Source organism: Ambystoma mexicanum, chromosome 5q (genome assembly GCF_040938575.1).
Source record: "Ambystoma mexicanum isolate Mex_15411 chromosome 5q, UKY_AmexF1_1, whole genome shotgun sequence".
NCBI classification, from domain to species: domain Eukaryota; kingdom Metazoa; phylum Chordata; class Amphibia; order Caudata; family Ambystomatidae; genus Ambystoma; species Ambystoma mexicanum.
Window position 1 is genome coordinate 234,501,032 of NC_090933.1, and position 21,787 is coordinate 234,522,818.

Sequence of the window (21,787 nt, forward strand, 5' to 3'; positions counted from 1 at the left end):
ACAAATTGCACAGCATCAAACAGAACCTAAAATCTAAGGCAAAAAGTCTGCATTTAAAAGAAACAGTAACAAGTGCCTTTGCCCCTAAGAAGGAAGCTTCTCGCAATCCATTTAACTTTACAATGGTAACCGAGTGAGATATATGACATTATAAAAAAACTTAAGAGCTGTAAGAGAGACATGTCCAGCCATGACAGTCCAAGCCTGCCTACCTTCCTTGTTAGATTCAATCACAAAATTTGTGAATTTATCTTTTAAAGAATCTCATGTGCCTGAGGAATAAAGAATGCTTGGGTCACACCATTGTTTTAAAAAAAAAACCTGGCCTGGATCCCCTCATTCCCCTGAACTATCGGGCAATTACTAACACACTGTTTCTTTTGAAAATTCGAGACATCGCGGCCTATGAACAGATCTCAGAACATCTTGTGAATAACAGTATTTTGAATAAATGGCAATCAGGTTTTAGGCCTGGGTATGGAGCACAGACAGCTTTGCTGGGTCTTAAATCCAGAATCTTACAATATGTGGACAAAGGTCAGATGGTACTTTTGATGCTGCTAGACTTGTCTGCAGCTTTTGATTTAAATCCAATACTGATCCAAAAAAAATTGCACACTGTTGCTGCCTTTTCCAGGGAAGAAGCTGAATGGGTCAAGTCATTGCGGGAAAACCGACTCATCAGAGTATGTACTAATAGTGCAGAGGCCGCCAGAGTGCAAATGCATTATGGGTTGCCACAGGGGGGGTTACGGTACCACTCTTTCAGATGCTAGAGGAAAGGGGGGTGGACTTCACAAACTATGCTGATGAGACAGAATGCATGATCCCATATCTGGAATCTACGTAAAAGATGTGGCGGCCTTTAACTCAGTATACAGACGGATTCAGATTTGGATAGTTAAAAATGGGCTAGCCTTAAACGACGAGATACAGAGTTAATGATTCTTGACACCGGCAATACAATTAGTGAAATGAGTGTGGACTGGCAATATCTACAGGTCGCAGATTGCCAGATAAAGGTGCAACAGAAAGTTACGACATTGGGCGTCTACTTACACCAAACACTGAATAAGCAGTTCCAATGTCCCCGCAAAAATGTCGCCATACAAGAAAGGCAGCATTTCTTTGCAGCGATATTAGCACATGGAACCTGCAGGTGTCACACCTGCAACCCCCGCTCCCATTTACCCCATACATTATCACCCTAAATAATGTCACCTATGCCGTTTCCCGGCGACATTATTTATGGGGATAATATTACCTGATATCGAATATCCGAGCCCAGGTTAACAACCTGGTCTCGACATCAGCATATTATTTCAAATTGCTATCTCAAATTCGACCTTTCCTCACTAAAAAGAGCTGTGAGACAATAGTTGGGCAATCATTAACACAAAAATGGATTATTGTTGCAGCCTCCTTGTTGGTATCAGCAAAGGAGACAGCGCGAGACTCTAAGTGATACAAAATAGTGCCATAAGAACTATTGAAAGATTGAAGAGAAGAGATCACAGCTCGGAAGCCCGCAAAAACTCGCACTGGCTACCGATAGAAGCAAGAATTGAGTGTTGTGTGCTGGCAATAACACAAGTGTTTTATAGGGATTAGCCAAAAATATCTGCGCAAAACCCTAGAAAGGAAACTGTTGCAGAGAATATTGCGGTCTAATAACCAGAACTTACTGACCGTTCCCAATTCAAAAGTCACATTGGTCAGAAAGAGCACCTTTTTCTCAGCCGCGCTATGGGCCTGGGACTCTATCCCACCAAACCTGCGTTAAATAGTTTTACGTGAGCAATTCAGAAAAAAACTAAAAACAGTCTTCTTTAGATGAGTCTCTGGACTCCACACTTGTGCCCACGATCTTTCCTCTCTTTCCATGTTAACCTGCTACAATTTATCTTTTGTTTTTTGTAATTGTCATGTTTTTTGCTGCCCCCGCACTTTCCTGCCCCTGGGCCTTGTATGCGCATTATAAATTCATTAACATAACCTAACAACATAACATATCACCCTGCATCCCCATTAGTTATGAACGGGGTCAACTTTTGAAAGAAAATTACCTTGTAGACATAGTTGCTTAATTCAACATTAAACTGTACAAGTGGGAGGTCATTCATTGATATAATTCTATAATGACACTTTGTAGTGGCATACCTGAATGTATGCTTAGTCCTGCTGGCTATCCATGAATGCTGCTAGAATGTTGGGGTGTGTGTGTGTGATGGACAGCTCAGGAGAATGTTCGTGATAGTAGACTGTGAAAATCATCATATGGATTTCTTTCATAAGCCTTCTGTGTAGTTATCCTGAAAGGCGAAGGTGGCATGTTGAGAACTCTGGTGTGTGTACACAGGTGAAATTCCACAAGTGCAAAACGCTGGTGTGTCTGTGAAGTCTGCAGTCCAGAAGGTAAGTAGTAAGGTATACTAAAATGCTTAAAAACCAGGCGGTTTACCAAGCACTACAAGAAAAGGATCTCTTCTGGTGGCTGCCGGAAGTTGAAGTTCACTTCTCTAGTAAATATGCCACATTGTGACTGAGCATATGCAGGCATGCGTGTGTGTCCAGATGATGCGCACACAAACATGTAAGTTGGCAGCTATGGTGACACAGCAAGGGATGTGTCTGAGCACAACTACAATATGTAACCAACAGGTGAGCCGTGTGTATGCGCGCGCTTCTGTGTGTGTGCATATGTGTGCGTGTATATGCACATACATTTCATTTGGCATTTAAACAATTAGTCTGGTAGAGGATGTGCCATAAAAGAGGCAGCCATCAAAATGCACATGGGAGACTTGCATGCACTCTATAAATCAACCGCTTGCAAGATAATGATTGAAGTGTTCTTTCTGTAACCCTTCAAAGCAAAAAAGGACGTCAAAAAGGAACCCCAACTTGGCCCACTGTGACAGCTAAATTAAAGAACAGAGCACAAGGGTAGACATTCACACTACACTCTTGCAGCCATAGTAATGCTTTGAAACCACAACTCTACTGCCACCAACATAAAACCTGCATGTTGCTGAATGCAGCAGCAGCTACAGGGGAGGGTTGGAGCAGAGCTGGGGTCACGATGGCAAGAGTCTGCGGCAGGATGAGGGCCCTGGATGGCACAGGCTGCACACTGCGGTGGCACCATTGCAGCCTCTCTTATGCCCTTGTTCCCCTCGAGATGAAGTCATCAGGTTTCCACATGTTCCACTGGGCACAGGCTGCATATGAATAACTGATAGGCTCACATTACGCTGCACTAAATGGCCATGCATTCGAAAGAGCTGTCGGTTCATCTTCCGGCTCCACGTCAGCCAGTGTGTCAAAGTCAGCCATTCCAAATTCGGAACCCGGCGTGTTACTGAAGAGGAGTGCAACCTGACATTTATTGCAGATTCATCCTCCGACCAGCCCAGATTATGCTTTAGGTCAGTGCTGGAAATGGAAAACATGTACTGGGGGAACTGTCACCTCTTTGAAGGGGCGGGGCTGTGAGAAGGGAGGCGGGGGGACTTTGGCCAGGTTGCCCAACACAGTCTCTCTTCATACAACCCAATCCTAGCGATTTGCATAAAAGAAAAGAGCATTATGGAACCATCATAATGGCCACCATTTTAAATGTGGAACATGTCTTATAGTGAATTTTAAATGTGGAACATGTCTTATAGTGATTCAATAAGAAGACCTTTTAAGTGAATAATTGACTCTTCTGTTTTGATCGGTCATATTATTCACCCTAATAAAGAGATGTCTATATATTGCAGGGCATTTATACTAGTTTGGATAGCTGCTGAAGGTGGATGCAGGGAAACTGGAATGGAGGAGGGAGGAGATGCTCAACCGGTTGAGGATAGGGCATGTGGGGCTGAATGATAGTCTGTTTCAAGTGGGGAAGCGGTGTGTGGGGTGCCTGAGACTGTGGGACATTTTTTGCTTGCGTGTGAGAGGCATGTTGATGAGGGTTCGGTTGTCTGCGCTGGGAGTGGCTGAACTGAGTGGGAAGGCTTTGCTGGGAGGAGTCGGGGTGAGAGGCAGGGAGAGGAGCAATGTGCTGATAGATTTTGTGGGGCAGACGGGGCGGTGGGAGGAGTTATGAGAATGTGAGGGCTGTGTGTAAGATTGGTGGGGTAGGTGCACATCATCCTTTTGGATGGGGAAGCGCCTGCGTGGGTCCGCCCATGCATTCGATAATCTGAAAGAAAGAAAAGAAAGGATAGCTGAAACACCGTATGTGAAGCTTTGACAGTTTCTGCCCGCAGTGCTGACTCTTCTGAAAGCTTGTTGATAAACAGGTTACTCATGCGTGCAATGTAACGAGCAGACTGCTTCAAAAGACTAGGCAGCGCTCCGTGCCGAGTCTTCAGAAAGCGGTCTTCTTGTTGAGGCAGCAGGACCTAGGAGAGGAATGCGCTGGGCCCTGGGTTTGTGGTATGGAGTAGCCAAGCAAGACTTTTTTTGCCCGAGCGGAGCTCCGTCTTGTTCGGGCCTATTCCCTGCTTTAGGTAAAAAGATTTCCGAGCTTTCGAAGGACATCGAACGCAAAAAAATATTGAAAAACCATCTTCACCTATTTGTCCTAGTTAATATGTTGGTTTCCGCTAGGTGCTAGGGACGGGAATTTTAGGGTCATATGTTTTTTTATCAAGTTCAGGATGACCAGGATATTTGCAAAAAAAACATTTGTGAAAAACATGAAATGGCACATTTTATTTTTGTAATTATTTTTTTACATTTGGAGAGTGCACTACAGCCCAAAGGCATCCAGGCGCTGTTACATGAAAGTATATGTAGCATGATTCATGGTTGCATAGATGGTGGCAACATGTAAGGTTTCTTGGTTACAGATAGGAGGTAATTGGTTACAGATGCAGCTAGAAGCAGTGATGAAGTTACAACAGTGGTGAAAAGCATTGGAAGCATTGATTGCAACTTGCACTCTTCTCTTTAGAGCCATGGCGTGAATCTACTTACCTCATGCATGCCGATTCGCTGTGTTGGTTGGTGGGCAAAAGAAACCTTAAAAGGTAACCATAGTCGTTGAAACCCCTCACCCAAGGTATTGCCACACGTATGGATTGCAGAAAGGTGGTTCAGCCTCCCAGAAGCAATAACAAAATATAAATATGCATCATTTCTGCACAACTCATCATGACTCTATAGAAGGATTTGTGAGATGGTGATTGTATATTTTTCTAGCAATCTATGCATGGGGAGGATGTGGCAGCCTTGTGGCGCAACGACCCGTTTAAAATGGCGTATTTTACACTACACAAGAACCAGTTACATTACATTGCCTGAGTAGAGCATTAAGGTAGAGGGGCGCCTGGCGATTTTCTTTTAGATGTAGGCCGTGACTTAACGAGAGGAAATGAGCGAGGGTTGGAACCGCATGTTCTGGGAAAGAGTCGAAGAAATTAAGCATTTTGTTTTTTTGTTTGTTTTATTATTTATAATGCGCGAGCGTGCCCAAAGGTATCAGGGTGCAGCATTTACAAGAATTTTTGAAGCTTAGTTGCAGTCATCATAAAATATACATAAGGACAATGAGGTAAACCAAAGTTATATACAAAGCAGCAGTGAGTCAGATAGGCATTATAAACAAATTAAAAAGGTAGGCACACATGGTTACAGTGTGTGCGGGTAGTGCGGCATTTAGCAATCCTAGTGGGCCTCCAATTGCAGCCATGAAACTACCTTGGAACGGAAGTTCTGGTAGGGCAAGTCCATTCTGAGATTTGGAGGCAAGGAGTTCTGTGTGCACACAGAAGGGGCAACACTTGCCTCGCCTTTACCCTACAACAGTCCATCCCTTAGTGTGACTGTAAGAGGGAGGGTGTCTCCCGCTAAAGGGCATTTCAAAATGTGCAATGTTCCCTGGTGGCTTTGCCACCGCGGCTATCATTTGGGAGCAGCTAGGCATAGCCATCACTGAACCCTATGTTGCTGCTTCCAGGCCCAGAGGGCAGATTTGCAACCCCTATAATCTAACCAATCTGGCTACTGTGCAATTGAATATGCCTTCAGCCTCTGCTAGATTTAGTACCTGGGTAGTTGATCCTTTTCTCAATCCTGTGTTCATTAATTCACTGCAGTGCCAGGATGCCAATGAAGATTGTTTGAAGTAAATATACAATGGTCGCCTCACCATCATGTAGTGCCCAGAACAAAGCTAGTGTCTTTGGGTGGCCAATAATTCTGTGACTTTTTCCTGTGTTTCTTTTAGCGGTGTAGGGTGCGGCCATGGCACTTCTGTGATCGCTGTGTTTTTTTTTTTAAGTTGACCCCACTGTTTGGCCTCTGAGGGAATATGTGCTTGGCAGGTGGGAGGGTGGAGTGGGCATGAAATGTCAGGAGCTTTGCAGTGAGGTTGGTAGACTTAATCCCAATCAAGGAATTATTTTGTAAAATGTGGGAATGTTGGGCAGAGAGCGGATACAATAATTTCCAGGCATTTGAAGTCTAAACCAGCTAAAATCCTAACAGCAGATTGCCTTGCGCATGCAAGGGGATGACCTCTCCATGGGCTGGACAGAATGCCTGGTCACGCCCTCCCAAAGGCACAGCCGGCCAGAGAATTGGGAACCGACCCCTGAAATACAATACGGGACAGGTTCAGATGTCAGCCGTTCAACCGGAATCATAATTGGACAGGACCAAGCAGCAAGGCAGATGAACACAGAAGAAATAAAGACACACTGACACACAATGCATGCCCGTAAACATGACTATCGCAAAATACCGAGCCCCATAATTGAGGCCACGACATATGCTGTCCCGGGCACTCAAATGTGCATGGGCTTAAACTGAGCTTCTGAGATGTTTTATAGGGCCTAGTGGTCAAGGAACTCAGATTAAATAAGGCATCTGCCAGAGCAAAGCACCTCCACCCACACCTGCGGTTTGGCTCAGTTAAATCTGCTACTATGCGCCAGTGCCTCTGGCTCTGAAACTGGCATAATGTTCTCCAAAGCCGGAACACTGGGACCTGCTGAACAAGTTCTGCTGTTTTAGAGACCATAATAAAATCACCATTTTAGCTGAACTACATTATTTTATTAAATCTGTACTTCTATGCTTAGAAAGCAAAAACCACAGAACTAATGGTCACCAGGCGCTGGGATGTTCTAGAGGCAGGAAGTCATGAAGGAGTGCCGAGAGGGGAAGCAAACATGGAGGGCAAGTATAAACAGAGCCAGTAAGTCACGCGTAATTGAACAGCCAAGTCGGTAGGAGTTTCCCGAAGTGGAGCATGCAGACGGGTGTTTCCATTGTGCGTGGTCCACCACGGAGAACCTTACGTCACCTCTGCCTCGGTATATGGCAATGGATGCTTTTAGAGGAAGCCAGGAGCAGGGCTCGGCCGTATTGGCGGCAGCACCCCAGGCAACAAAACAAACAATGGGCACTGCTCTCCTCTCCCCCTCCGTGCCCCGGGTCATGGCGGGTGCCCCATTTTTATCAATGGGTGCTGATGTGAAAGCATCAGCGCCCTATTGTTATTAAAATAGAGCAGGGTGCATTTAATTTCAATAGGGCAGGTGCCACGCCTGCTCCCACCACGTAAGCTTGGGGGAGACCTTGAAAGACTCCACCGAGCTGCCGTGGTAGAGGGCTAATGGCGCCCTGGGCAGTCGCCCGGCCGGCCCTGCCCCAAGGTCGGCCCTGGACAGGAGGATATGGTGAAGTGGTGCAGCTGAATGCTTTTTTTTCATGGTAGGAGAAAGCTAAGCATTTGTAGGTCTTGTATAGAAGTTCCAAAAAGAAAGTTAACGCCTTATTTAGGAAAAACCTGCTGAGGAAAGGCAAGCCCCACCCCAACACTATGCAATCTTTACTCTAAAGATCTGGAAAAATGATTCTACCATTTTATTCTGAGAGCGGCCAACATGTCTAGAAGCGACACTCACCAGTTGAGAGCTCTGCAAGACACAGGGTTGTATGCAAGCTGGTAGACTCTGCCTTTCATTCTTCAGGGTGCGATACAACAGCATAATTTGAGACCGCGATAGAAGATTATTTGCAGGGCATGGAAGCAGCATGCAGTGCAAAAATACATTCTTATGAGATTAGGACTCTGAGAGCAGCATCTCGGGCAGCATGTGTTAAAGGGTCTGACAGGCTCAATTTTGTACCATCCACCCCCATTTCACAGGGACCACAATGAGAAAGCTGCAGCGAAGCCTGGACACTGGAAAAGGAAGCCTTCAAACCCAATTGCTTGCTTGTCAAGGTGACGGAGGAAATGTTTCACAGGTTCCACAAATGCTGGTGAAAATCGTGTCTTAATGGCACACTTCTGCCTTGCGAAAGATAGCTGGGGGCCTCCTTCTAGGTCACTGAACAAGACACCCTCTTGCCTCCCCCTGTTACCAATATAGATTTATGCCAAGAGACCTCTGTCTTAGATGGTTCTTCAGACACTAGACTACAGTACTGAAAAGTAGATCTCTCTGAAGGCAAAGCAGCCCTCCCCCACACAGGGAAAGCGGTAAGGAGGGCAGCGTTCGGCCATTCCCCTGCCTTTTCTAATAATATTCACCATATCACCTCCATAATTTAGCAGAAGGCACGGGCTCATTCCACCCACCCTGCACCCTCATACAACACAAACACAATTGCACAACACCTCTGCCATAGCAGTGAAGCTACCATTAACGACACACATCTGAACTGTAGCTTCGCACATAATTCTCCATCTCCTTAAGCACAATCCATCCTGTTAAATTCATGGTTTACCTCCGCTGCGCCCATCCACACGCCATTCAGACATGGGGGACACACAGGGTCTTGGCCACCCTCACATAACTAATGGCTGAAATGCACAAAGGCATAATAACACCTCCAAGAAGAACATGGAAGGGACTCCTCCCAACGCCCCTGTTTAGGTGAAAAGTGCAAGGCCGCCATGGCGTCCTGCACATGCACTAAAGAGGACAGGGCGATGGAAGTAGTGGCACATTCCCTCACTGCGGCTTTGCACAAAAGAAGCGCCCTTGCTCCCCAAATGTGCAGGCCTGTGAGAAAGGGATGTCGGGCTGGCCTTACGGAATGTATAATTTGTGTTGCTTGAGTTTTAGTATGGTTAAGTGCAATTATATGGATCTGATCTACCCATTATATTTTTAGCCCACGGTTCTATGGTGATATTGAATCATGTGATAGAGTAAGGGCTTTTGCTACACAAAGTGTTGCCGGTGATGAAAAGAGAAATAAAGTGAGATAGTGAGCGAGACAAAGATGGACATATGGAGGTAAGGTGGAAAGAAGAAAACAGAGATGCAGAGGGGGTAGAAAAAGGGAGACTGGCAAATAAGGAGGACTGTGATGAAGGTCTGTGACAAAAAGAATGCCCTTTGATTGAAGAAGACTGAGAAGGAAAACGACTACGATGAAGGAAAACTGTGACAAAGGACAAGGACTGTGAGGAAGTAGAAATATTTTGACAAAGGAGAATGGCTTTAAGAATGCAGAAAATGACTATGACAAAGCGCTGATGAAGTAGGTCTCTGATGAAGGACTGACAAAGGAGAAGGATTTTGACAAAGAAGGACTGTGATATAGGCAAAGTACTGACAAAGGACAATGACTGTGCAAAAGTATGACTGTGATAACAAACTGTGACTAAGGAGAAGGATGGACTGGTGAAGGCCTGTGATAAAAGGGGACTTGGCTCACGTTCTCATCCCTCCATCTTCTCTGTAGCATCGTTTTGGCCAAATAGTGGCACATACATTTGCCAAAACCAGACAAAAAACAGAAAGATAGAAGGCATACACTAAGCTAGCAAGCCCACCAGGAAGTAAAAACACAGGAATTACAATGTATCCTGGGTTTACACCAATACAAAAGCCCAGATGCACAGTAATACTTTGGCAAGCAGGCTCTGCCAACTTCAGCTAAAACCACATTGCCGCTAAAATGTGAATTTTTGTTGGGAGTGTCTGACCCAATGGCGGGTCCAATCTACAAAATTACATGCTGGAATTGTGCACCCTTCACAGTCGCACTGCACCACTTTGCATGTGGTGCAAACGTACAGCGCAGCAACACATAGACCTCTGTGCATAGAGCTATGTAGCTGCTCCCCATTTAGAAAATTGACCCATTTTAAGCATGAACACAGCAGCATTGTATTTGCCCTTCAAGACAGAAAAATAAATACTTCCCATTTTTTTGAAAAATGATGGGAAATCATGCAGACCTACGTTTTTGGAGGCAGGGTCTTGATTTTCTGCTGTCATCAGTAGGGACCCGTCTCTGCTCCACATGGTGTAGAGCAGGCAAGATGCCATTTAAGGACATGGAAGCCCCCTTCTGTTGGCAGCTTCTGCATTGGTCCCATTGACATGCACGACTTTGTGCGGCCAATATTCACGTGCGCATGCTCACACAGCTCTGTACAGATTGTTTTCAGCAGCAAGATCTGAGCCTCAGATTGCCCGGAAGCACAATATTCTCGACTGCCACTATTTGCTTCCCATCAGTGCGAGAACTACATTGCCACACAGTTTAGTAAATGGTTCATTCTGTGTGAAAAGCTAAATAGAAAAGGATTTAAGGAGCTGCCAAATCCTTTTGTAGCCAATTTACTTACTTAGGCTCATTACAAGTATGGCGGTATGGGAAAAATTGGGCGGTAACGGAATTACTGCCACTTTTCCGGTCCGCCATACTACGAGTATGGCCTTAGCGTGGGGGATTTACTTCCAGCATCATGCTCAAGTTAAATCCTCCCCCTTTCTGATGAAAATCAGCAAAATCGTCAGAATTACTGCTGCGTTAATTCTGCCGGCGGTAATTCCACCAAAAATGCCCCATAGAGTCCAATGGACTCTCAAAAAATGGGGATTAATTCCGCCAGACCAAGTAGCGTTAACAGTAATTCTTTGGGCAGTATCTCTACAAATGTACCACCGAAATACTGCCCAACTTGTAATGAGCCCCAATTTTTGCATCTATTTAACATATACCTTGTTGCTTCCGGACGTACCACAGCACGACCAGTTAGTCGGTTTATTTATAATTTTGCCCACTGATTGTTACTTGTGTCTGTTCATTTCGAAACCGAATCGGTCTCCTCACCTGAGGCGTGCACTGGCTGCCTCTTCCCGCGCTGTTCAGCGGTCTCAGATTTCCAAAGTGACGTTTCATTGCAGCATTGTGTCGCGGGAAGAAGCGAGATCACTGAGAATCTGAGATGCCTGTTCTCTGGAGGGCCGGAGGAGGAATACTATGGAGGGACAGGTGAATCCTTCTTAGAACGGAATAATGGTGGCGATCATAACCAACTAGTCGCCATAGCCAGCCCCTGGCCAAAATGGACTGTGCCCTACATAACCCAGAAAGCTCGATAAACATGAAGCCGGACATTTTTAACCGTAACATCAATGTCCTATGGGAGACCATGCAGACCCACGGATAGAGTACCAGCCACATCTACTGGCTAAAAACATGAAATGCTTTCAACATAAAAGTAGGGAATAAAAATATTACCTATAATAGGGCACAACCGACACAAAGGAGCCAGCCATCTGTTTCTACCCACACAGGAATACTAATATCTTTTGATCAATCGTAGAGCAACAATATTATTGCGTGACCTGAGAAACTGCAAGATACAAATGAATGCCTCTTTTAATTTACATTGCAAGATGCAAAGAAACAGGGCAAAAAAACATAGGTCTCATTACGAGTTGAGGTAATCCGGTGCTAAATACAAAGAATTTTTCCCACACTGGGTTACCGTTAACACCACTCCGACCCGTGGCATTACCAGAAGAATACGGGTGCTGGAAGGGCGGGGTAAATCCTCATTTTTGGAGTCCATGGAACGCCACAGGGATTTTGTGTTGTTGCGGAATGATCATGAGCGAAAATACCGCTTGATAAATCTAAAGATTTTTGGAGCTTAGTTGGAAGATTTACCTTCAGCTTTTTGCTGGGGGAAAAACGTCCATCTTACTGCCACGACTCATAGTACGGCGGTGCAGTAATGTGTCGGTCATGGAATTACCACCAGTACCAACCTTTTTACTTCAATGCCTTACTTTAAATGAGGCCCTGTATGTATTAGAGCTTTTACTATTTTACTAGCCTGAAAAATCCCCCATTAGAAAAGGGAATTACTGTTGTACGCCCTAAACACAATGTAGACCCCACTTTGCACAACAGGCAGTGAAATAATAATCCCACTTCAAAATGTTACCTGGAGCCATGGAAACAGGCCTCCTATAATGCAGAAGACCGCAATAGTGTTTCCAACAATGAAAATCAATGTGTACAGAGGTTCCATATGTTGGGAGATGCTTCCAGGGAAAGGGGTTGGAGGCCTGGCAGTCTCAGGGTCTCCATCGCTGGTGTCCTTTGCCTATGGATTCATGAGAAGTCTTTTCAAGGTCCAGCCAAGTATTGCAGTGGAGTTTAACCCATCAGCTCTGCTTACCGGCTGAGGTATAGAGCCAGGTGTGTAGCGGATAAACGGCCTGCGTCAGATCCATACAACAAGGGTAAAAAGTGATCCGGGTAGGTTTAACAGGGGTCCAACCTGGCATCAAGTTGCCACCCTTTTTTAAACATGTACTTCATGTTAGTCACAATGAGCTGCCACTTGTCTAGGAGCGTGGTTGTGCCATTGCCTTCGGCCTAACAGGAAGTCCTGTCTCTTCTGTATAATTTGGCATGACACCACCCATCCCAAGTTAACAAGCGGCCCTGCAGCAAAGTGCTTTAATTGAGTAGAGACAGGCAGGTGCCTAGAAGAAGTGCCACGTCATCCAAAAGAGGCACAGCTGGCACTCGACATCAGCATATGCCTCTTTCCTGCTCCATGCCTAGACATTTGGGGCGGGAGCTTTTAAAAAGCAAATCCCTTTTTGGGCTGGGTGAAATAGTCAATGGTGCATAACATTCTCCATTAATTAGCTAAATGAAACCGACCAAAACTTCGTGAATTTGATCAAACTACTGATTTGACATTTATTTTGTCCATTCCTTCAAAGTAACCCAAAACCCTACGTTTGTGTAGGATCACCGCAACCGCATAAAATGTAATTTGAAACTTTTATAAGAAAGTTGTTTTTTTTTAAATAGAGGTCAAGCACCAAATTGAGCTCTAGCAAAACGCAGGTTGTTGTTTTTCGGTGTTACCTTAACTTGTGAACCATTATAGTCGTATTTAATAATCTTTTCAGCTGAATAAAAGTTTCACGGGTCAGCGGGGCATGAGAAAGTTCCTTTAGAACCAGCGTGATGATACCAATCTCCACAACCCAAAATGTACACCTCCAAAGAATAAAACGGTATAAAGTTCAGGAAACACACCACCGCCAACAGTAGCCTCACCTTTCACCTCCAGCTCCTCAGCCAATTGACAGGCGACCCCAGAGCATTCCACAGTAGTGGCCCCCTGGAGGTTCCATGATACGTCATCCATTCTAGAACCTTCTCTCACACCGTGACTAAGCTGAATTTAATGTAACCAAAAAATGAGGAGACTATTACACTACTATGACGAAACAATGACAACAGCATCCCCTCAAAATATGATGCAACACTTTCTACCACTTTACACTAAAGGTAACTTGGAAACATTATCATATCAGAGAAAGAAATGCATATATGTAACTAAAAATGGTCTTGGGAGGATTGCTCAGGGGCAACGTGCTTGCCTTGGAAGCAAGATGACACGGATCAACGAAGGTTCGATCCCCGGTTCCACGCTTAGAAACCTTTGGGTATTAAGAGAGTTATAAATAACCTATCATAATCATATTTTAATTGTTAGGTCATCTTTTAATTTTAAAACGGAAGTGACTGCAATGAAGAAAATAAACTCTCAGAATAGAATGCATGCTTAAACTGCAAAAGTGCAGACTCGTGCATGTTTCGCTTTTACTTCTTTCCCCCAAGATGCAACCCAGACCACCGGAATGGACGTGTGCATGAGCAAGAGGCAAATAGCATAAGATACGAGTAAGGGTTCAGATCACTGCATCTCGACACCGACTGCACCTTATCTTGTGCACCTTCACAGCCTCACACGCCGCTATCAAATTCAGACCCCCAGCGATAGACATGAAATAAGCGCCGGAACAACGTACCAGTCCGGCCCATAATCGAGACGCCGATCTATGGCTAACAGATGACAAGAGTGGTCTACAAAGAGGGGACGTGCACCACTGCTGCACTCCTCACACAGGATCATGCAGCGCGACACCCTGAATACCCAACTGGCAGAAAAATGTGAATATTGCTGAAGTAACAAAAGGGGTCACAATTTCAAGTTGCAAGCTACTAGCCAAGCAAACCAAGTCACTCGCCTGCTCCATTATCCGCAAGCACACTGTGCACCATGCCTTGCTCGCTCAGGGCAATTATCACAATCCAATGGCTAGCGGCGAGCGCAAATTTTGAGGCCCGATTCACTATGGCAGGTTATACAATACACATTAAAAACGTGCATTCCTCTTTGATACAGAAGTTTATCAAAACATGAATCAATATGAGGTTTGAACATCTTGGGGTGTTCTTTAGTTTTACACGAACATTACGTCAATTTCACCTCATTAGAAGAGTGACGTGCAGTCGCTGAAAGGTTATTTACATTACGCGCGAAATGGAGACAGGGGAGGGCAGGACGACGAGCAACACAAGCCCCCTTTTGTCCTCGGAGACATCTTTGCATAGATTTCTGTGGAAAGACCACAAAGGCACTCGCTGCCAGGATAACACCCACCCAGCTCCGCTTTGTGCTCGTGCTCCAGCAATGGGAAGGGAAAGGGGGAGTGGGGAGGTCGGTGGGGGAAACACCTGCAGTGCCTCTGCAAGGGGGCGGGAGGCATGATCGCATGAGATGCTAGCAGTGCTGCTGCAAGGATGTATGCCACCTCAGACAATGTTTTATGTTGAGCACATGCCCCTCACTTGCAACGGTGCCTGGTGTGATGCCTTTAGGCGCCATTTGCACCCAGTGGTGCCCCTCGACTGCTGCTACCCAGTTGACCGCCTAGAATGGTTTCGCCCATCCATTGGATGGATGGAATCTATTTTTACTGAGTAGTTCCTCGCTGCTGTCTTTGCCCAGGAAACTCGATGTATGGGCATGTGCCAGAATCAAGCGCACGCAGCGCCGTCCACGTTGGGTCATCGAAGCTCAAACTACCATGCTTAAACTGGTCAGATTTGCCAAGCACAAATCGGCTATCTTTACCGACTTCGAATTGACAATGCAGTCCAGGCCTTCTGGGCTCAATACGTTTAAAACGTACTTTTGCCCGCTGTCCATTGCATGCCCCAAGTGCCAAGGAAGCGCTGGTCTCTGGTCATTTTCAGGTGGCTGTGGCGTGTACATTCATTTGCGCAGGAGCCCGGCTGAGGCGTCACATCTGGAAGTGGACCAGCCCGCCCCTGGAGCAAGAGGCGAGCAAACACTGGGCGTGGTTAAGCGAACACATCCAACTTCTCTCCCCAGGGGAGGGGAAGGGGCAGGGGCGAGCAGTCCCCTGACTTCAGTGATGAAAGAGCAACGTGGGTGGACACTTCCCATTGTCCCTCAGATTGTGGGAACAACCGAGTTCCACCGGGAGAGGCCGACATTGAGATCTGAGTTCTCTTCGGCGAGCGAAAAAATACGCGCACATTCCAACCGCTTTTCTTTTCTGAATACAGCACCTCTTAAGAGTCACGCGATAAACAAGGTTTCCTTGCATGCTTTGCTTCACGCGTGTGCTGTGAGACAATGCTCCACGTGTGTCAGTGTGTGCGTGTCTGTCGGAGACAATACAAGGCCGTTTATCGCAAAAGGTCAAGCATGGGGACAGTTGTGCCCGGCTAAACCTGAGCCACAGTACGTTTATATATTGGCAATCGCATCCGCAGAGCAGCACACATCAATACACAACGCACTGCAACATTATGCTACCTCATTTTTATTTTATTTGTTGGATATGTGTACGGCACCTATACAACAAATGCCATTTCAAGGCGCCACAAGACAAAAGGGGCGGGGGAAGAAAGGTATCAATAACGGTACTACTAGGCCTTGTGAGATTCGGGTCCAGCAACAAGAAGTGCGAGAGGGTGCGGGTAGGACGAAACGCAAAGTGCTAGAGTGGAAAGGGAGTGCAGGGTGAAGAGGAGAGAGTATAGGTGAAAGGGGGGATTTAGGGGGAGGATAATGGCAACAAGGGCTAGCCGAGTGGTAAGGGGAGGCCAGGAGGGCAAGTGCGAGGAATTGAAGGGGGTGAGGGGCCACATGCTAAGTGCGAAGAGGGGAGTGGACTGGCCGGGCGGGGCCTGGCGCACTGTAGAACTCAGAGGGAACCAGGCAGCCTGTCCCTGTGGCAGACGAGGGTGCTAGCAAGGGAAGGGGGGAGAGGGAAGGAAGAAGAGAAAAGAAGGGTCTTGAGGAGCTTCCCGGAACTTAAGGAGATCTGGCTCAAGCCTGCGAGGGGCAGGGAGACCATTCCAGCAGGAGGTTCCAGCGGAGGACAAAGTTCTACCCCCCACTCGATTAGAGAAGCATCTGATCTGAGAGTTGGCGCTAGAAGACCAAAGGGCTCTAGCAGGGAGGTATTTAGGGAGAGATAGTTGGATGTAACAGGTCCCGGGCCCCAGAAAGCCTTGTGGGTGATGCAGAGGGTCTTGAACTTGATCCTAGCAGCAACCAATAGCCACTGGAGAGATTTTAGGGCTGGAGAGATGTGGTCCCTGGGCTTGAGGCCAAGGATAAGTCTTGCAGCCCTATTCTGGATAAGCTGGAGGGGGCGAAGGGAGGATAAAGGAAGATGGGGAAGAGGCTGTTGCCGTAGTTCTGCCTAGAGAGGACCAGAGCTCTGGAGACATTGAGATTCAGGGGGAAGGTGAGGACAGGGAGAAGGCCTCTGAGGAGGTGCAGCTGATTGAGGGCCTTTCTTGGCAAGGTCCACGATGTGAAGAGAGAAGGAGAGAGAGAGGAGTCAAAGATGACACCAAGGTTTTTTGCCTCACAAGTGGGTGAGTGGAGGGGACCCATAGAGGGTGGCCAGAAGGTAGGAAAGAAGGAGGGAGCTGGAGTCCCAATGAGAAGGATCTCGTTCTTACTGGCATTAAAGCAGGGATCATTGGCGGCACACCATGCCTGAATGGCAGTCAGTCAGGGATGAGAGAGGAGGAAGAGGAGGCAGTAGAGGGAAGCTTGAAGGAGAGCTGCGTGTCGTCTGCATAACACTGAAAGTGAGGAGAGGAGGAGGAGGAGATCAGGTGGGCCAGGGGGGGCAAGGTAGATGTTGAAGAGCTATGGCGAGATGATAGAGCCTTGCGAGACGCCGCAGGTAGAGAGCGTGACAGGGAAGAGAAAAGGGCCCAGTTGAACCTGATCGGTCGGAGAGGAATGAGGTCAACCATTCCAGTGTCAGGCCTGTGATAACAAGGGTGTCACAGAGCGGATTAAGAATGTTAGCTCTGCAGAAATGTAGCGCTACACAACCTCAGCCATTCATTACTGGTACCCAGTGGTCGAAGTGTACAAAAAGAAGTAGTGGAACTATGTTCCCTACTGGCCTGCACCGCTCCCCACAAACCCCATCACCACGCTCCCTCCCATGCACAATACAAACCCCAAAACTCATGCACTTGCTGTTTAAGGGAACGTCCAGAGCAGTGCACTGAAAGTGCAAGTTTCAACTTCTTCCTACACTTATTTTAAAATAAAACCGTTCCGGAACGGTTTCTTTTTAAAAGAAAAGTATAGGAACGGTAAAACGTATTGAAAAGAAGTATAGGAGCACCTCTCCCGACTGCTCCCGCCCACTTCGACCACTGCCGGTAGGTACCCCTGATCTGTGGCGGGAGAGGAGCCATAGCATGAAAAGATAGTCACCACTTTAAAATAGGAGTCACACAAATTTTGCAGTATTTTATAGCAAATGGAGAAAATGGGCTTTTTAATTTACGGTTTGCCTGCACCATATTAAGTAAGGTTTTGCACAAAGGAAAAAAAACAAACTTTTTTTTTTAAAGAGTAAATACACTTTTCTTCACTTTTCCAATATGAAAAATGAGACTAAAATGGAGGAAAAATCAAGTTGGATTATTTCTTATGACAGAAGTTTTCATTTAGGTTATTCCGGTTTTAAATCAAAGAAAATCCAAGCTTTGGTAAACTTTTATTTGACTAACCACAAAGATTATGCAGATATGGCAAAATGCATAAGCTTTCGAATTGCCGTGGACTTTTTCATCAGATGGTGGTCACACGACTCCCATATTGCAGAAGCAAGAAAGCCAGTTTGAAATCCGTATGCTACCTTTTGGGCCTCGTAATTAAATAAATCTGGATGCAATATAGACAGAAGTGGAATCGGGTTGCCGCATTTCTCACTTCAGAAGCTGCACAAATGTTGCAAAATGAATTTGTGCCGTTTGTGCCCCATTGCGTAGGTTTTATTCACATTGCCCTAAGTGAGTGAATCATGTTTCCGGACTCGCTCAATGCTCACAAAACCTCTTGAAAGTGCCCTCTGGATCTAAAGCAATGAGATATAGCGCTGCAACAAAAAAAAATAATAATAACTGATCCGGCCCATCCTCTGCAAGCACTAGAAAGCAGGAGGATTTTGTCCAGGTGACCTCGGAGCAAAAGCTAGAACGTGACGAGCAGACACGCGCTGTTCAGGTTAATTTAAATAGCCCCGCCATTTCAGATCCGCCAAAGCACCTGGAGACCATACAAACGTAAGCAGTGCCCCGTGTAACTTATGGTAACATAGTGTAACGTATACATGTCTCTTTTAAAGAAGTTATCACTTATCAACAGAACTTAAAACAAAAGTTAAAGTGCAGAAAATGCACTTGTATTATTACTATTGTTAGTAGTAGCGTCATCATTAGTGTGAGAAGAAGCAATCTGTGAGCATTCGCTGGAGGGCCAGCTGCAAACAATCCTGCTCTCTTTTCAAGGCATGGTTTTCCTTCCCCCACCCCTTCTGTGCTTACAATGGGAGGTCACCTGCTGTGTCTTCAAAATGGAGGAGACGGGGCGCGAGGGGGTTAATTCCCTTATGAAATGACAGCATCGTTTCGGCACCGACCTTTCAAGAGGTCATCTGTTACCCTCTGCCTCCTCAGCTTTCTGATGAGCAAGAAGTCGACATATTATGAACAATAATACCACGTGCTTTCTCTGAGCTTCTAATAAGCCAACGAAAATTGCTTTGGGCATGCGCTGCTGTGGCATGCCAGGGCCGAGACCGGGTTCAGGGAGCTGCATGCCATACTAGCCGGTCATTTCTGCATTCACTCATTACATATACATTAACTGCACGGCCACCGTAATGGCTGGGGTCCTCGATCTCAATATATCAAGAGGCTCGCGAGAATGATTGGCCAGGCCGAGCATGCGCATCTGAGATCATGGGCGGGGTCCAAACAAACAAGGTAAACAATTGGCTGGACTGTCGCAAACAGCAGCAGGGAGACAGGTGGGGGTGTTCACGCTCGAATCCTATTACTCCGATGACGTCAGTAAAAAGGCCACAGTGTGTGCCAGGGTTTGAACAAGTGAAGTGAACAGAGCTGTAGGGGGCATCGGACTTGCTTAGTAGTGTCCTAAAAACTGCGACGCTTTAGAGGTTGCGGAAGTTATGTTGCCCTACCAAATTGCCTCTCCCTCTCAATGCTATCTCAAGAAAGAACATCTAATATAGGAACCTCAGTGGCAAGAATTTTTTTTTTAAAGACATCTCTACTGACACTCCAGCGTGTAAACATTGTTTGTTAAAAAGGAACAGACAACACCCTACAAAAACTAGGAAAGCAGAAAGGACAATTACATCTGATATTTCAGCAATCAAATTAATTAATTCATCTTTTATAATGTGCTTAGTTCCGAGACCAGTCTCTCAGTGGCAGACCGTGATTCGAACCCGAGAACACCTTGCCCCAGAGCTATCCACCCGGCCGAAATTAATTTAATAACATGGTTTGTAAATGTGGCTACTTTTTCGCGGAGCTATTCACATCGATTGCCATTCGTCCACATTGTTGGTGGGTCTTTCATCGCCAAGTGCCCAGGGTGGTCTTCGTGTCCTTTGTGAACACTGAAGGCCAGGAAGCCGAACTTCCTCATACACCAACTAAACATGCAAAGCGAACAACACACCAGGCACACACTTAATCCTTAAAGTTAAGCAATATTCGGTGGCAACCAGAGCAACAACGCACGCTTCCACACATATACCTTCTTCTCAGTCTGTCGCATGACTGCAGTGCAAATATACTTATTTTGTTTACGTTTGAGTAGAGCATATCAAAACATTGTGCCAGGGAAAATGGGTGCGTATATGACTGACTACCAACGCTGGCAGAACATTGTACAGCCGCTAGGTCTTTTAGCCTAAGCCATTGTTCTAAACCACAAAATGCTGCTTCACTCGACAATTTGCAAGAAGTCAGGCCATAGCGAGGGAAGCTCAACATGTAAAATGTTGGTGGCCAGCAGCTGTCTCATAGAATTAAAGTCCATAGAGCGGTTTCACATGAGAACATACGAGAATAAATCCTGCATGCTAATCAGAAGCCATGAATCGATAATATCAGCCGGAGCCACAATGTGGTGGCTTAGCCAATTGTAGCTAGTGTAATAAGATCATGTACGACAAAGGTGTGCGCGCGAAGTTCACAATTCCATTGATAGACAAAAGGGGAACAAGGATCAGGTACGTGCACAGAATCAACTCCACTCAATCTGTTGCGAGAAACCATTGAAATGTTGGGTCGAGTAAGATTCATGCAAGTTTTTACTGCAAGCAGCCTTTGCGCATGTTCAGCTGACTAAGCGAGGGTTACAAAGACAGAGGCCCAGATCCAAAGAGCGTTTTCCAATGGGGTTTTGCCATTATAACATGCTTCTGTGAATTAGGCCTAGAGACTGATGATCACACAGGCCTGAACAACATTGCTAAAGCTTCAGGGGATAGCACAGGAGCAAAGCTGGTCTTGGAAGCAAGACCAAACAGAGTAACAGAGTTTTGAATCCCGGATCCGGGTTTAGAATCCGTACTCAGGTACGGTATTAGGCGGGTTATAAAAATAATTCAAGTAAATCAATCAGTCCAATGAGATTTTAGGAATCTGTATTCTTCTAGACCTGCCAGAGCAAGCGGTAAATGGCTCGGCTTGCTTCACCGAACTGATAACCTTTTAAACAGTTAGTATCCCTCTGTGCTACTTCACCACACCCCACCCGCAGTATATTCAGGCTTAATGATTCATAATCGTCGATTAACTTACTTACACAGTATGCAATGTTTCAGTGGATGAAGGTCCCTGATGCAGTACCTGCCCATGCCGAAACCGCCACCATGTTTGTACTGACGCGGTTCTTCTGTGGAAGCTGGTGCCCCAACGTGATGTTAAAACACACTGCCAAAAAAATAGAAACCACAACGGTTAATACAAATGTGTCAGTCCTGCTGCTAAAAAACTAATTATATACGCATATGCATGCGCACAGTCTCAAACATTGCCCTTCATGAATGCTTGTTACGGTTGGTAGCATGGCGCTGAGCTTTGAGCATCAAAAACCAGAATATAAACAAGTGACACTTAAAATCAAAACTGAAAACAAAACTACCCCCAGAATCCCAATCAAAGTGCTTTCTAGGAAAAGCAACAGGCCAAAGGAAAACAGTGTCTCCCAAAAAAAAAAAGTGCGGGTTGATGTAAATCAGCGCGCCAGCCGAATTGGATGGACTGAGCGTAGTCTAAAGGCCATTAGTAAGTACATAGAGGGCAGTGAAAGAAGGGAGTT

The 21,787-nt window shown here is 45.9% G+C and overlaps 1 protein-coding gene across 6 annotated transcripts in view; it reads right to left on the bottom strand.

Annotated features, from left to right (window-relative positions):
- ZNF516 (zinc finger protein 516) overlaps window positions 1–21,787 on the bottom strand; it is a 440,923-nt gene that overhangs the window by 265,933 nt on the left and 153,203 nt on the right. For 5 of the 6 annotated variants that reach the window (XM_069620741.1, XM_069620745.1, XM_069620744.1 and 2 more), the window contains one exon: window positions 21,272–21,399. The gene's annotated coding sequence lies outside the window, so the exon portion shown is untranslated. Of the gene's footprint in view, window positions 1–21,267; window positions 21,400–21,787 lie in introns of all 6 variants that reach the window. The other variant, XM_069620746.1, reaches the window with a different exon arrangement.